The sequence below is a fragment of the Dermochelys coriacea genome, chromosome 7 (genome assembly GCF_009764565.3).
Source record: "Dermochelys coriacea isolate rDerCor1 chromosome 7, rDerCor1.pri.v4, whole genome shotgun sequence".
NCBI classification, from domain to species: domain Eukaryota; kingdom Metazoa; phylum Chordata; order Testudines; family Dermochelyidae; genus Dermochelys; species Dermochelys coriacea.
The window spans coordinates 54,670,015-54,680,853 of record NC_050074.1 but is presented as its reverse complement, the minus strand read 5'-3'; the positions used below and the strand labels follow the sequence as shown (position 1 = coordinate 54,680,853).

Genomic DNA, 10,839 nt, shown 5'->3' with positions numbered 1-10,839 from the left:
GATGCCAAAGGGTAACTTAGAAAACCACAGCAAGCAGTTTCTATTCAGAATCAGGCTGTAACTCCAGTGCACTGTGTCTCTTAGAGGTTTGCAGAAATGTAACTTCATCAGTGGTGCCCATTTCCCTAATACAAATGAGTCCTGAGCTCGGGACTTGACTTGAAGCCATCACAAGGCTCATGTAGCCCCAATAACAACAGTTTGCCATTTATTTTAAAGGAAACATGCTACACCATTTATCTTTTGCAGCGAAGGGGTGTGTGTGTGATTAAATTTGATTAACATGACATTTATTTCCATTGGGCTTCATGAAAACTAGGAACTGAATGTGTGAAAAGGGGAAAAGTTGGAGCAGATAGAAAGGGGGTTAACATCTAGCCAGAGCCCATGCAGCAGAACCCCAAATTTAGTGAGCATTAAATAGATTATAGTTATGTTAAGTTAGAAACACCAATGCAAAGCTAGTACAATGAATAAACTACATTACATCTAACTAATCACAGTGTGCCAATTAATCATAGTCATGGGCTTGTATGTTGTATCCCTATCTTCTGTTTAGATTATAAAGCCTTGTCTAACTGCTACCATTGTACTGTTTTAAACATCTGGGTATAGTTTGACAGTCCACACCCACACCCTGCTTGGATGGCATTATACAAAGGTGCTGAAATGCTTATTCCTTAGGGTGACCAGATGTCCCGATTTTATAGGGACAGTTCCGATTTTTGGGTCTTTTTCTTATATAGGCTTCTATTATCCCCGTCCCAATTTTTCACACGTGGGGTCTGGTCACCCTATTCTTCCTATTTGGGAAAGGGAATAAACCTGCCCCTATCCCCACTTTTATAGTGGTATGGCCATGCCCATACAAAAGGTTGTGCTGGTATAACTGTTTCTGTAAAATAAAATCACATCCCCAACAAAAACAAAACCTGTCTGGGACCAGGCCTAGGGACCAGACCTGTCTTCAGTGGGAAATTGACCAGAACAGCTCCCCTGTGGGCGCTCTTATTATGCAATATGGGGGCCTTTTTCTGATTGAAGGTAAGCCATTTTGGAAGAGAATTAAACTCAGTTGCAAGCAGCATCCATTCCGGAATAATTGCAGGGTGGGGAATTATTAAAGGACTGTAGCTATTTTGGAGTAACGTGTCGGTGCAGACAATCCCAGAGCCCTGGGGAGCAGGGCTTGTCTCTTGTGTTTGTACAGCGCCCCAACTCCCCCTGGAGCAGTTACCCTAAGGTAACCACGGGCAGCCCCTTGCCTGGAAGGGGGGCGGGGAATGGCCCAGCCCGCGGCCCCCTTGCCTGGGTATCACTGTGGCCCGCTACCCCCCTCCCCGGGCATCTCGGGGATGTCGATCCGCCCACGGGCTGTCGCGACAGGAGGGTACCGGGCGGGTCTGGCTTGTCCCCCCCCGCAGGGCCTGGCGGGCTCGGAGGCGGCGGCCCAGCTGGCGGGGGCGGGATCTTGGCGGCCGCCTCCCCTCCCCCCCGCGGAAGATGGCGACGGAGCGGCGCGCTGGCCGCGGCTCCCCCAGCGGCCGGAGCGGGACGCAGCGGCCGGGAGCCCGCGGCCCGGGGCCGGCGTGAGGGGGAGGCGGGAGCCAGCGCGGGCACCCGCCGGAGGGGCCCCGGCGCCAGGTGGAGGTGAGGCGGGGCGCGGCGCGGCGCGGCGGGGCAGCGAGTGAGCAGACCGCGGCTCGCCCCACCCGCGCTGGGCTCCGGCCGGGCCCGCGGCCACCGCTGCTCACGGGGCCGCCCGCGCTGGGCGCCTGGTGCGGCGGCTTGGCCCAGCCGTGCCTGGGGCTGGCGCCCGGCGCCCGGGAATCTCGGCAGCCCCCGCCCCGGGGGGTGGGACAGAAACCCTGGGCAGCCGGGTGTGACCCGGGCCAAGCGCGCCCAGCGGAGCCGCGGCGACAGCATGCCAGGGGCGGGCGGGCCCCCGGGGCTCCGCTTGGGAAAATCCACCCCCCATCCCCATTTCAGCCCTGCTGGTGCCCTTTGCCGGCCCCCGGCCCTGCCTGCAGAGGCGTTCCCCAGCCGGGCCCACATCTCAGATGCGCGGCTCTAGCTACCTTGCTCAGGGCTGTGAAAAAACGTGCACCTCCTTGGGTCGACTCAGGCTATGGCTACACTAGAGAGCTTACAGCAGCGCAGCCGCACCTAGGCAACCGTGCTGCCGTAAGCTGTCTGGTGTAGCCCCGCTAAGCCCACGGGAGAGAGATCTCTCATTGTCTTCATGAACCCACCCCTGAGCCCTGGCAGCTATGTCAGGAGAAGCTCTTCTGCCAACATGGCACTGTCCACACCATTGCTCGGGCCAGTGTAACTTATGTCACCCGGGGGGGAGCGGCTCATTCACGCCCCTGAGGGATACGATGTAGCAGTGTAGACATACCCCAAGCCTCTGCTGTAGCTGCAGCTAGATCTTCCATCAACCTGGCCTTTCAGATGGGAGGATTACCTATCGACAACAGCCCTTCCATCGACACAGCACGCGGCTAAACTATGGCGCTACAGCAGCACAGCTGCAGCAACTACTATAGACATGCCCTAAGATGCCTATCACTGTATATCTGTGCACCTTTGAGCTATCTGTACAGGGTGACAGGATTGTCCAAGTGGCTGATAATGGGGGAATATAGAGGGGTGCATTCCTGCGTGCCCAAACCCCATCCACCTCTCCATGTTGGATACTGAGTTGTGGCTTCCTTCCCCAGTGAAGCTGGGGCAACTTGGAGGTACTGTGCCTCCTTTTCCACTGAATGCATCCGATGAAGTGAGCTGTAGCTCACGAAAGCTTATGCTCAAATAAATTTATTAGTCTCGAAGGTGCCACAAGTCCTCCTTTTCTTTTTGTGCCTCCTTTGGTTCTTATGAAGCAGCAGAGGAGATTAGGATGCACCTGCTTTGGAGAAACAGACCACAGAAAGGAAATCCAGAAGCAAAGAGCATTCTGGAGCCTGTAAGTTCCTCTGGACTCCCTTCAGCCACTGAACAGAATAGACCCGTGTACCCTTTACCTAAGGATTTTAAAGCTCCCAATGCCTTCCTTGACCAAGGTTTGATTTGTTTTCATTCTACTGATGGAAAAATTCAGGCACAGAGAAGTTAAGTGACTTCCCCAAGGTCAGGCAGTCTGGAGCAGCAGCACATCTGACTCCCAGTCCAGTGCTTTAACCGTAATAATATCTGTCCTACCCACTTCTTCTGGACTCTTCCTGTCCTATCCCATTCTCCATCAGAGCCCTGGTTTTTACTGGAGTTTCACTTGGAGACCAGATTCTTATTCACTTAATTCTCTAAGATGTTGAGTGCTGCTTAGATCATGTTCCACCCCAAAGATGGCTGCATCTCCATGGGCTTATCTACATTACACACTTTTATTGTATTTGAACATGATTCTGAATAATTGAGTTAGATGGCATAATGGTGCCCATGAGTAGAGCGCTCAGCATAAACTAGGACAAGTCACGTTCAGCATTGTGTCAGACTATGGTGATTAACCCCATGTTATGACAACAAACATATTTTGGTCTGGTTTGTGTTGGCTGTAGTCATGTTCAGCACTGTGTAATCTAACTCACTTGTTTCATGATCGCGATGCAACACAATAAAATGAAGTAGCATAGACAAGATCAGTGGTGTGAGAAGGCATTTCAATATTTGCAAAAAGAGAAGGAGTACTTGTGGCACCTTAGAGACTAACAAATTTATTTGAGCATAAGCTTTCGTGAGCTACAGCTCACTTCATTGGATGCATGCATTCCCATATTCGTACATCTGGTTGAGTTGGTAAAGCGCCTTAGGATCCTTTGTGACTAAAAGTGCTATGTACGTTCAGAATTATCTCTTAATTGATTCTCTTGTATGTTGGCTACCTTCCTTTTTTCACTTTTCACCCCTTCACAAATTCCCTAATCTTTTTAATCCACTCTTTCTTCTTCCCCCTTCACTTTCTTCTTTTCACATAGTCCTTCACATTCACTCCTGCTCCTTTCATCCTTGTTTAATTTCCAATCATGGCTGCCCTCCATCTATTAGTCAGTACATTTCAGTATTTTGTTTTGTTTTTGCAGGCTGCAAACATGTCTTTTAAAACAGCTTTGTTTCTATGTGGGATTTCAAAATAGCAGTATTAAAAATTTGAAAGAGAAGTGAATATAAACTTCAGAGTAAGTGCTGAAAAGTGGAGAACAGCAAATCTCTGCAGGTTGTGTTGAATTTTCTTTTCCTGTCATGTAAGTGAAAAGTTAATGTGCTTCAAGGCAGGTGTCAGGGGGTCATGTTCACCCGGCACTTCCCACATTGCTAAGGGAACTATTCCGGAATAACTAGTTCTGATTAACTCCATGTATGGACGCTTTTATTCTGGAATAAGGCACTTGTAATCCATTTGGTTTAAACTAAGTCAGATAAGGCACTCCTATTCTGGGACAAGAGTGTCCGCACAAGGAGTTAATCATGAATACTAATCTGCTTTAAATTTACAGCCTACCTTAATTAATTTTCATGTGTAGACAAGCCCTAAAACTGCAGTTGTGGGGGGGGAAGGGAAGAGTCCTGAGGCATTTTTAGTTGCAAAAAGGGGTTCCCAGTATAGAAAAGATTGAGAGTCACTGCTTTAATGTATTGATAGTCTTGAGAAGCCTGTAGAACAGAAGATTGGGGAGAGAGTGCAGATGTGAACATATGTGCTAGAATACTTGCATGTTTTTCAGTAATGTCTAGCAGATGCAGTGATGCTATCAACAGTATAAACTCTTCTGAAGGCATATTTTACCAATGTCATCTAACCTTCAGACCCTGTGTCTTATCTGGGTTAGTGTTTACACCTCTGGTTTAGATGATGCAGTGGTAAAGATGCCTGGGCCTAGTCTACATTAGCTGAAAATGGTAAAGAACTATCCAAGTGTTAATAAGGCATGTGTGCATCCTGGATCCGTGCACATCTCCAGAGCAGTGTTTGACAGGTTTTGATGCCTGTCTCCATCTTTCTATGGTATGGCTGGAAGGTGCAGAAGAACTGCACAGATAAAATAATCTATTTCATTGTAATTGCCGGAGTTGTTTACACATGATCTCTCAAACATTTTCCTTTTTTTAAAGAATGCATCTCCATCCATGATAATAGCACAGATCAAAATCCCTCAGCACTTGTAGCAAATATCTTTTAATTGGCCTCATTTAACACCCATAAGGGTGGGCTTTATTTTGCTCTCCTCCCTCCCCACGTTGTAAGTAATTTATTGCAGGGTATGTTACAGATAGAAGAACAGCCTCTGGCTGTCAGCAACCTTTCTGGTATGTCAGATTTCCAGCTTGACAGGCAGCTGCAGCAGAGTCTGTGGGTGCATGAGGCAATGATGATGCAGCAGCACAAGCAATTTGTGGTGCTACTAAGGCTTGATGCATCTGGAGGGGTTAATGGTCCTGTTGTTGGTTCTCTTTTCCTCCTAGCTTGCCTGTTGGCTTTGCTGAACTCCAGGGTATTTGAGTTCCATTTTTCCCTTTTTAGCCGTTTTTCTAAGGTCTATGCTTGCATGTAAATATCTCTAGGTTGCTCTTTTGTGTTAAGTTAGACTCTGAACAGAGCATAGAGCCATCAGATGTGTAATGTTAGTGCATACTTTTTAAAAGCCTGTCTAGCCCAGAAGTCTTTTAAAACTTAAGGTTAATTTATTGTTTCTGAAAATAAGGGAAGCAGTTGCTTTGGTTAGAGTCAGACATAATGATGCAGGAGGGTGCAGTTGCAGGCTTTGCCAAACTTGTACCACTTCACTTCAGCCTTGACCTGTAAGAACATCCCCCACAGGTCTGCCAGTGCACCTCATTCCTGCCCTCTAGCTATCCTGTCTTCACAGCAGTGTTTGCAGAGCTTGGCTTCTGGGCATTTTCTGCCTGGGAACTGTGCCATAGTTTCAGTATGGACCAATATCCAGAAAGGAAATGGTGGTGACCAAACTCATTCCATATGTGAGCTATTGAGGAACGCAACTGGTATCTGTAGAGGTTAAAGGTGTATGGATCCCTTATATCTGGAAGCTCCTCCCACACCACTCAGGGTTTGTCACCACTAATGGTTTGACCTTAAGTTAATTGGTTGCCAGTTAACTTGAGGTAATTCACCTTTGTAAAGGCTAGTCTGGACCCCGGAAGATTTGTTCCTCGCTGTAAATATTTGTGGTTTGCCTGGGGTAAACACCACCAGATCTGTATTTTATTTATATATTTGCAGTGAAATAGGGCTTGTTTTCTTGTTTGTTTTTAAAGCTGTCACAAAAGCTCTCCAAACAAGAAGAGATGCGGTTGCAGTCTATTTCTGTATGGACTCAACCTGCTTTTGTGTAGGCTGAATGGAATGAATAACCCAAAATAAACAAGACAGAGCAGCTTCACTCAGAACCTGCAACCATACTAATGACCCTGGGAAGATCCTTAGGAATATCTGTCTCTGCAGAGTGTGTAGCTGTATATAACTAAATATGTTGCTCCTGCTGGGATTGTAGTACATTTAGTATTGACAGTATTTCTAGCTGCTCTCAGGGTGAAATGTTAATTGTCTTAACTTAGCCTAAATGCTTGCAAACTGCTTCCCCATGGGGTGAATTTAATTCTCATTAAATATAAATGCTGGAGTTAAACATTAAAACTAACCTTAATTTGATGCAAACTTTCATATTCCCCTGGAAAGTCATAGAAGATAGTGATGACTATCACTTGTTCATCTGGTGGTGCCCAGTGCAAAATTGTTTCCTACAGTATATTATTAAATGCTCTAACCCTCATTAATACAGAGTTGTCGGATGGTGCCTCATGCACTTCTAGAAGTTGAATTCAGCAACACTCAAACTCTGAAAACCAGGAAGTGTAGAGTAAAGTACAAGTCACCTGTAACAAAGTTTTTGGGCATTTAATTTCTTTGTTTCTTAAAAATAATTTCTCAGCATCCCCATGTACCACAGTCCATCTGTCCACCTCCACTGCCTCTGGCTCCTTGACAGCGATCATCTTAGCCACAGAATACGCTGGCTGCTCCTCCATAACCTCATCTCCTCTCTTTCTGCCTATCCAGCATAGCCCAGTTCTCCACAGAGGGATGGGTGTCAGAATGGGGCCTGCAGGTTAAGGGAGTTGGGGAAAGGATGCAGGAACAGCACAGCAACTAGCAAGGAGTCAGTGGGGACAAATTTTGAAGGGGGAGACAGATATGGAGGGACATGGATATGGGGGGATGAGGACAGAACTAAAGTCCCCCAACACCCTGCACTGTACAACTGGCCCCCTTCTTTTCAGCTCCACTCTTCCCTGCTTTTCCCCCTACGTTCCATCTCATTGCTCAACCCCCCCACCCCCCCATTCTACCCTTCTGCTCAGACTCCCAAGGTAGTGGGTTATCTCAGTTGATTGTTCACAGTCAGTTACAGATTGATCTCCTTGTTCTCTCTTTCTCTCCCATCTTACTGCTCTGACACTGTCCCAGAGGAAAGCAACTGTCAGAGTATGTCAAGAATAGTCTGTCTGTGAATTAGCTGGACCGCTTCTGATTTAAGGCCTTAAAGTTTAAGATAGGGGCTTTCAGTTGGCACTTGAAGCAAACAGAGTGCCCAAGTGATGTGTCCTTGGCAATTTTTCCTGCCAAGGGGGCAGACTGTTCTGTTCTACACAAGATGGAGTTCGTGTTGCCTCCAGCTTTTAGTCCCAGAGAGTTACAATAGTCCAAGCTTGGAGGGGATGAATATAATGACTCGTGTCTAGATCATCACTTGAGAGGGATGAGCATAGTTTTCTGGTGAATTGGAGATGCAAGAAGGTGTTTTTCACCTCTCTTGATACCTGAGTCTTCAGGATTAGTGATGAATCCGATAAGACTTGAGACTCCTTACTTACTATCTTAATGGAGGGTGGATGCCTTCAGTGGAGGAGAGCTCATTGTCTTGGCTAGCTCCTCAAAGTTTTGCCCCCTTCTCACTATCATCTCCCCAGTCAAGGTAACATTTGTTTTCTGTTCAGCTAGTGTTCATCTAGGTGCTAATCTCTTTCAAGTATTTTGCCATCTTTGTTGCAGGATTGTCTGAATCTATGGCAGATATTCAGAGCTGAATTTCATCAATGTATTGTTAGCAATGGAGTCTATAGTGTCCTGTAATTTCTTCAAGAAGTAGGACAGGTAGTGTTTCTCCTTGCAGAGACCTCTCATATGAAGGTCCTTGGAAGATGAGAAATTAACTGCCATCACAGTCCTTTGAGTCCTTCTCATCTTATTTTTCTTAGTTTTGAACTGGATCTCTTGGATTCAATGAGTGGTACTTTTAACTCATGCTGTGTGTCCTTTTCTTTAGGCTAAGCCACACTTGCCTTCTTCGGAAACATAGGTCCTGCTGCTGTCTTCGGATTCCTATCATCTTACTCCTGATGTAATTCTGTGCCAAAAAAATTAAAAATTCTGCGCACAATATTTTAAAATTCTAAATATTTTATTTGTCAAAATAACACAGTGTAATCACATCAGTTTCAATTATTTTGGTAATTTATTTCAAAATACCTCTCAGCAAGTATGTCTGTAACAATGCAGAAAACAAAAAATAATTCAGGAAATGTTTTTTGACAAATAGATTCCTTATTAATACAGAACTTTGAGGACTTATTCATTTAAACTACAATACAGAACCATATTTCCCACACCCCTCAGAAGTAGTGCAGAGGCTTGGGGGAGTCAGGAGGAGCTGAGGGAGAGGCATTTTGATAAAATGCTTTTGAGGAAAAAACCTATCTAAAGATAGTTTTAAGGTACATTGTAGCTCAGAGACATCTCATCACGGAATAGGGATTATAAATTCTAATTCTATAGTATGAGACAATATATTCATGTAATGTTTAAGAAAAGTTTTGTACACGAGTTCCAATAGTTCATGGATTAGGGACCCAATCTTATGGGGTTCCAGGGGCTTCTGTATAGATTATTTAGGTTAATGTTTCTATCTACCCAATGGGACTCAGTACTCAGTCTAGAAGATACCATCAGAGATGCTTAGTGTTGCAGGTCTCAAACTGTGGATTTGTGTGTCCAGAGATAACATGCTTGTTAACAGCAAAAATGTTTTAAAATAAATAAATAATATATATTGGTGAGAAATAACAGACCTCAACCCTATTGACCCTCTGCAAATTTGTGTACACAGAGTCAATCTCTTACCTCTCTCTAAAAGTGCAAAGTTTCAGAAAGATCAATGAATAGAAGATTGGTGGGGGTGGAATAGATCTGGACATGGAGAAGAAGTCTGGAGATAAATGTGAGAAGGGAGGGACAGGCAGTAGAAACACAAGTGAAACTGTTTGAGCAGCATATTCCAGAACACACTTTTATGTAGAAATCCATGATTAAATCAAGTCTTCCTGACTCGTGATTTAAATCATTGTGATCTAAATTGTGATTTACATTGATATAAATCAAATCCACCCTGGAGTGGCGGGATTGTTAGGGAGTTGGGGAGCCTCCCCCATGCAGATGCTGGCTGACCCCTAGCCTTTCCCATTCAGTCAGGCACATTTGCCCCATCCCTGTGTGTCCCTGCACCCCCACCCAGCCACCCTCTGCACTCATCCTGTGTCCCTGTACCCCCACTCACCCATCACCATGTGGCCCTGCACCCCGACTCCCACTCAGCCCCTGGCTCAGTCTGTCCCTCCCCTGCTACTAGCCCTTCTGAACCCTAGTTTATGTGACCCTCCCAGCAGCCCCATGTGCCCTGCTCTGTCATATCACGTGCCTCCTTACCTGACCCTGCGGGCAGCGTGCTGTGAGGAATGCAGCCTCTCCTCCTCCCTATTGGCTGCTATGGCTGGTGAGCCTTTTGTTTTGGTGCCACAGCAGCCCATAGTGGGCGAAACATATAACTGCAGTGCCTCTCCGACAGCATTTTCTGTGGAGAAAAAAAATCTATGGGGGGGGACATGAATTCTGCATCTGCACAGTGGCTCAGAATTCCCTCCAGGAGAACTGTCTGCAGTCTCTCTCAACCTGTGCTCTTCCCGTCTTTTTCCTGTGTAATTCCCCACCGCCCTCATGAGAGATCCAATCTTAAACCAATATTCCCAGAATAAATACTATCCTGACTCCAGGAGATGATGAAAGCATGTGCCATTAGGATGTGTAAATGCATCCGATGAAGTGAGCTGTAGCTCACGAAAGCTTATGCTCAAATAAATTTGTTAGTCTCTAAGGTGCCACAAGTACTCCTTTTCTTTTTATAAGTAGTTTGTTCTTGGTATCAGGGCTTTGGAGCTATGCTCTGGCTCTGCTCCAGCTCCAGGCAAAAACCTGCAGCTCCACTGCTCCGGAGCTGCTCCGCGCTCCAGCTCCGGGCTCCGCTCCAAAGCCCTGCTTGGTATCATTCCACAGTACTTGGAATGATGAGGCCTTGGCCTGAGGCCATATAAGCTCAGAGCTTCCCACAGTAAAACTTGTCATGGTTCATGCAAAATATTGATTTTGCCTCCCCCTCCCATCCCCAACCATTACTTTTAAAAGCAAATTTCCACATCCCCCCCAATCCTATTTGATTTCTTGAAGCAGTTTTATTGGTTTCTGTGTGCTGGGTTTAAGATTTTAAATCAAGGTTGTGTTTAAATATTGTTCTAATTACAGTTGCTATTAAGTGTGACCTTTCTTGGGCTTGTTACTTTAATTCTCTTCCATCTATTACAACTATTGTATAATTATTCTGTTCTTCTGTCAAGATGTCTTTATCACGTCTCTGTACTGCTGAATTGAGATGGAGTAAATGGCCCCTTTGGCTGATGGCTAACATACTGCTTCTGTTACAAAGGGCATGT

At 45.9% G+C, this 10,839-nt stretch overlaps 1 protein-coding gene across 12 annotated transcripts in view; it reads left to right on the top strand.

The window, feature by feature from the left end:
- Positions 1–1,491: 1,491 nt before the first annotated feature.
- The window catches only part of NDST2 (N-deacetylase and N-sulfotransferase 2), a 231,546-nt gene continuing 222,198 nt past the window's right edge, over positions 1,492–10,839 (top strand). For all 12 annotated transcript variants that reach the window (XM_043519651.1, XM_043519652.1, XM_043519650.1 and 9 more), the window contains exon 1: positions 1,492–1,650. The gene's annotated coding sequence lies outside the window, so the exon portion shown is untranslated. The remainder of the gene's footprint in view (positions 1,651–10,839) is intronic.